This window comes from Poecilia latipinna, unplaced genomic scaffold, assembly GCF_001443285.1.
Source record: "Poecilia latipinna isolate Pla-1442-1.1 unplaced genomic scaffold, P_latipinna-1.0 Scaffold3600, whole genome shotgun sequence".
NCBI lineage: Eukaryota > Metazoa > Chordata > Actinopteri > Cyprinodontiformes > Poeciliidae > Poecilia > Poecilia latipinna.
In genome coordinates this window covers 37,219-42,968 of record NW_015116216.1, presented here as the reverse complement: position 1 = coordinate 42,968, position 5,750 = coordinate 37,219, and the positions used below count along the sequence as shown (strand labels likewise).

Here is a 5,750-nt window from a genome sequence, read left to right as displayed (position 1 = left end):
ATGATGGTTGATTCAATGTTGTTTCACTCATTTTGTGCTATCTGGGAACCTACGTTAGTACCAGCACAGAATGTACTTTCTAAGTCAACTGTATATTCCTATTGAAACACTTTTCTAAAAAAGTGAATATCAATAACATTAACACACACAATTACATTTAAAATAAACCTAAAACACAAACAACTATAAAAGCAGAGGGAGATATTTTGTCCAACTTCTATCTATTGCATAAAGGAAAAGTCTTGGAAATCAAAATTTTCAGCCACTAAAACGAAAGTTTGAAAAAAATACTCCAAGATAGACAACATTTACGGAAAGTTTTATGAAAATGTCACAGACCTGAGTTGTAAATATCAGCTGAAGCAGCCATTTCGTTAGATTCACTCTGTCAAGGTTTCTGCTTTTTGTTTGTTCCACAAAACTTGTTCCTAAACAAAAGAGAGCAGAGGTTGATGATGTTGTGCATGATGACTTATTGATAAAGTCAAACATGGTCAAAGATCGCCATCTGCTGGGGGACTAGAATCACTGCATTTCTACTGTGACAACCTAAATTGTCATTGTCACATTTTTTGTAATGTGACAATGTGTGTAATGTGTGTAATGTCAACAGCAGTTGACAACAAAAATAAAATACAGAGAAATAAAATAAAATAAATAAATAAATACAAATAAATATTTTACAATAAAACTGAAACTTAAGAAATCGATAAACAAATAGGTTTTTATCAATTAACAGAATAAACCCATTGGGTCAAATTAAAAAAAAGTAAAATTAACATTTACTTATTAGAATAATTTGCACTATCTAATTAAATGGTGAAGCATTACATAGTGATTTTAAATTTTGAAATTTTTGGTCTTCACATGTCAAATGCTTTAATATTCGAAAGTTACTTAAGAGGGATTTTGCCTGTTAATGCAGTTTATCCCGTAATATTAAGGATGTTTACTGCACCTGTATTAGTTTATAATTTACAGTGAATGTAACTCAGTTCCCTTTGACCAAACACTCAATTAGAAACTTTAATTTCAGTTTTTAAGAGCTTGATTCCTGATGTCAGATTTGTTTTTTACATACTTATACTATGTTTGATTACATTTATAAGGAGTGATTTTAAATCAGGAAATTAATGCTTAAAAATGAAAACCTGAAAAAAAATCTTAAATTAGAAAAACTCACTCTCAATACCAGCAGATTAAATAATTGTAGCTCTAAATCTAATCTCAGGAACCCGCAGACAAACCCTTATGGGACTCATATTGACTCTCCTCCTTTCCCTCATATGGGGCCCATCTAGGTATGCTGGCAGGGTTCCCACCATTAATCACAATAAATCATAGCAAATTTGAGCTCCTGCCATCTAGAAAGAGATTCAGTTAGCCCAAAGTAAGAACCAACAGATGGAAAAGCTTTTTTATTACTTATTGTTGTGACAAATGGGATTGCTGTCATTTTAGTCTGTAAGTTTCAATTTGTATTTATTCTGATGTTCTTCCTTGAGATACATTAAAGTTTTTTTTTTACTATTCCCTTTGTTTAACCAGGTAAACCCCATTGAGATCTAGATCTCAGTTTCAAGAGGAACCTGGCCAGAAGTTCCTCTTGAAACTGAGACTTCTGGGACACACAACAACCTTAAATACTAATTAATACATACGCACAAGTTTAAAACAAATACAAAACAATTTAAAAGCAATGACACGTCCTCCTATCAGCACAATCCTCATCTCTGTAGCAGGGCGACTTTGTGCTGTTAGGAGAGCATAAGCCATTATTTGCATGAGGTTTAGAAACACCTACTTTGCTTAGGCAATGCTTTCTAACTCGTATATTACTTTCTGTCATATATACGATTTGGAACATTGAAATAATAAACTAATTATTATTAACATTAATACAACAAAGCAAACAGTACAAAAATAACTATAAAAACATAGGGAACCATTTTGTCCAACTTGAAAGCCAAAGTCTCTGAATTCAACACATTCAGCCACTAAAATAACAATTCAGAAAAATAAAATTTTAAATAGAATCAATATTGACAGTTTTATAAAGTTTCACTGACCTGAGTTGGGAATATCAGCTCAAGCAGCCATTTCTTTAGCTTCACTCTGCCGACGTTTCTGCTTGTTGTTGGTCCCACAAAACCGGTTCCTAAATGAAAGTAAAGATAACAGAGGTGGATGTTGTTCCACTTGATGATTGGTTGGTAAAGTCAGACATAGAGACGGCTGCAAGATGAACACAATGACTGTATTTCTACTGTAACTATCAAAAGCAAATATTTTACAATAAAATGAACAAATCAATAAATAGTTTTATCAATAAAAATAGAATAAAACCCACTGTGTAAAATTAAAAAGAAAATAAATATTTACTCATGAGAAGAAGTTTCTGTCTGATTACACATTGAAATATTTGATTACCTATAGTGATCTGAAGTGAAAATAAAGTGTAAAACAAAAACAAGAAAATAAAATCTGACATTAGTAATCAGATTATGCTAATTGAGCTCCTCCTGTCTTTAAATTTTTGATCAACTTTCTATTCAACCTCTTATAGACCTTTTGTCATTTTTCTGACACATTTGCCACTTTGAATCTGTAAATCAGCAGCGTACATATTTAAAATGTTTACTGAGGATTTTTAAGAATCCTCAGTAAACTATAGTTTGTGTGTTGCAGCACAAACCATAGTTTTAGACTCAGGAATGTTATTGCTCATAGACCTTTTTATGTAAAACTGTTATTAATAGCAGTTCTGTTGCTTTTATGCAATTTCACATTACAGCCTCTCAGGAAACAAAAACAGGATGAAACAAATGATAAAAGTGACCAGCAAAGTTATTGATAGTGAATTAACTAGTATATAATTAAAAGACTTTAAGATAGACAAAAAAATATTTTCTCCCCTCCCTTTATCATCTATCATCTGGAAATGTAGTGTGTAAGTTTCATTTTAGTGTGTAAGTTTCAATTTGTATTTATTTTTACGTTCTTCCTTGAGATGAATTTACATTTTTTAAAATTATTTTTATTCCCTTTGTTTAACCAGGTAAACCTTGTTGAGATCTTTATCTCAGTTTCAAGAGGGATCCGGGCAGAAGTCTGCAACACACAACAACCTTTTTACACAAAAGTAAAACTAATTAATACATATGCACAAGTTTAAAACAAATACAAAAAAATTTTAAGCAATGACACTTCCTCCTATCAGCACAATCCTCATCTCTGTAGCAGGGCGGCTTTGTGCTGTTAGGAGAGCATAAGCCATTATTTGCATGCAGTTTAGAAACACCTACTTTGCTTAGGCAATGTTTTCTAACTCGTATATTACTTTCTGTTGTATGTTGTGTGAATAAAATCATCTACATTAAAAAGCTCTAGGTGTTCCTCCAGCAATAGTTTGAGACACTGAGGTGAATACAAGCCAATGAGAACGACCAGAAAAAAAGACATGAGGTCCTGAAGGTCACAGATGGACACTGTTCTGGATATGGATCTGACCCAGGTGGGTTGGGTTCTCTCTTCTCTACTTCCTGCCTGGACTATCAACAACTGTAACTCGTCTGTCGAGTTCTTCCTGTTATCTCACTGCCTTGTGAGCTTTTCATCTACTGGTGTCAAAAACATTTTGACCCAAGATTATTGAGAAATCAATTTAAACTGATTCCTATAAACACAAATCTGAACTCTGAATCAGGATGATTTTACCCTGTTAAAGGAGGTAAGGTATTATTTGGATTCATCTCACAAACACCTTCCCTATGTATACCAGCAGGAATGGCTTTCCTTTTTAAACTGTACATTTTCTTTGGAACAGTAATACAATAAAAGTAAATATGAAAAACATTTACAGCCCCCCCAACAAAATAAAACAAAAGAAGCTTAGAAAAGCAGAGAGAGCCCTTTTGTCCAACCCCCATCTCTTCTATAAAGTTACAGTTTCTGAATTTAGTACATATTCTATCAGTAAAATAAGAAGTTACAAAAGTATAATCCAAGATAGAATAACTTTTAGGGAGAGATTTATGAAAAGATCACTGACCTCAGCTGGAAGTATCAGGTGAAGCAGCCATTTCAAATGCTTCAGTCTTTAGATGTTTTTGCTTTTTGTTTTCTGCTGAAAACAGGTTTGGTGAGAACAGACCTGGAACAGGTCTGCACGGTTCCAGAAAGTTCATAGTGCGGATGAGGAAGTTACTGGAATTAGTGGAAGTTCAATATAGTCAGAGATCGCCATCTGTTGGAGGCCTGGAAGAACTACAGATCTGGTTACCAAAAACATTAAAACTAAAAATTCAAAGCTAAAGACATTTTTTAAATTGACTTAAAGCATTTGGACTCTTGATCTAAATCCTGAAACCACAGTTTAATATGACAAAAACCAAAGAAGAATATCTACTAAGGACATAATTATCTAAAATATATAAACTGATGTTATTGTAGTTTATTCTGATGCCAAATCTTAATCAACTTTCTCCTAAACACTCTGATAGAATATTTTTCATTTTGCAAAGACACATCAGTTTGCTCATTTGAATTATGAAAGTTGAAGAGTTTGAAAAAAAAATTTAGACCAGGAACCATTGATGTTCATAAGAAATTGTTGTTTATAGCAGTTCTGCTCATCTGTTATGTTTTCAACCATGCATAATGGAAAGGTATGACATATTTTAATAAACCTGAAAGATCAGGTACATTTTTAAAGAGAAGTTCACACTGTTAAAAAAAGTGACCAGAATTCAAAATTTCAAGGCACCAGACTTCAGGAAAAACTTCAGGTCTTCAACTAAGCTTTATAAGTTTTGCTTTTGTCTCTGCCAGTTTTCAGTTCAATACAGTTTTAAAATTATAAGTCTTGCAGTGCTCTCCGGTGACCAAAATGTGCAACAACAGAGTCCAACATAATGAACAGACATGTCTGAGACATACAGATAACAAGCAAAATAGCATAAACAATAAATCAAAATTACTCAGTAACACCGAGTAACACTATTCTCTCAGCACATATCTGCTACACCACTACTTACCTGAAATGTCTTCCAAATTCATTCTACTATTTGGCCGTCTTTTGTGATAACTTGAACAAAAATCAGTAACTAATCTGTTTGATGTGAAGGATATTTCTGTTCATACAGAAAATAAGGTTACAGTTTCCAACTAATCTTTATAAAACAAATAAATATCTAATATCTCGTTAAAAAGAATCAGATTTCCCACAATGTTCTTCCTGAACATTTTTGGCCAACAAGAACAGTCCACATGTCACTGAATGAATGTCTCTCCCTTGTATAAAAAGAAATTTACATGCATGAGTGCATCATAAAAATATCAATTTTTTTTTTACCTTATCCACATATCCACAACCAGCTGTTTCATTACTCTTGATATTCACATTTTTTGCTTAAAACTTTGTTGATGAAGCTTAAAATTGAGTTATTTCCACTGATCATCTTTAAGATGTTTCTACAGATGGAGTCCACCTGTGGTAAATTGGGTTGACTGGACTTGGAAATTCACTCACCTCTATAAATGAGGTCCTACAGTTGATGATGCAGGTCAGAAGTCAAACACCAAAAATGAAATCAAAATGATTCATTGTATGTAGATTTCTGTGACAGGATTGTGTTGAGACTAATTCAGATGTGAATACTTTCCAGACGCACTGTGCAGAGGTGGGATAAAGTTTTTGCTCTCTTCATAATGTCCTTTAGTTTTATGTGTCCTTTTAAGTGTTTCAGATT

General features: G+C 32.9%; 1 long non-coding RNA gene across 2 annotated transcripts; it reads right to left on the bottom strand.

Moving 5' to 3' along the window:
- Positions 1-320: 320 nt before the first annotated feature.
- LOC106941309 (uncharacterized) lies at positions 321-4,334 on the bottom strand. Of its 2 annotated transcripts, none has more exons than XR_001423325.1 (3): positions 4,052-4,325; positions 2,070-2,158; positions 321-428 (listed from the first exon to the last, which is right to left on the bottom strand). It is a non-coding gene; the product is annotated as an uncharacterized LOC106941309 (long non-coding RNA). The 2 variants fall into 2 exon arrangements; XR_001423326.1 differs by lacking the exon at positions 321-428 and adding an exon at positions 439-519 and having other exon boundaries at positions 4,052-4,334.
- Positions 4,335-5,750: the final 1,416 nt, after the last annotated feature.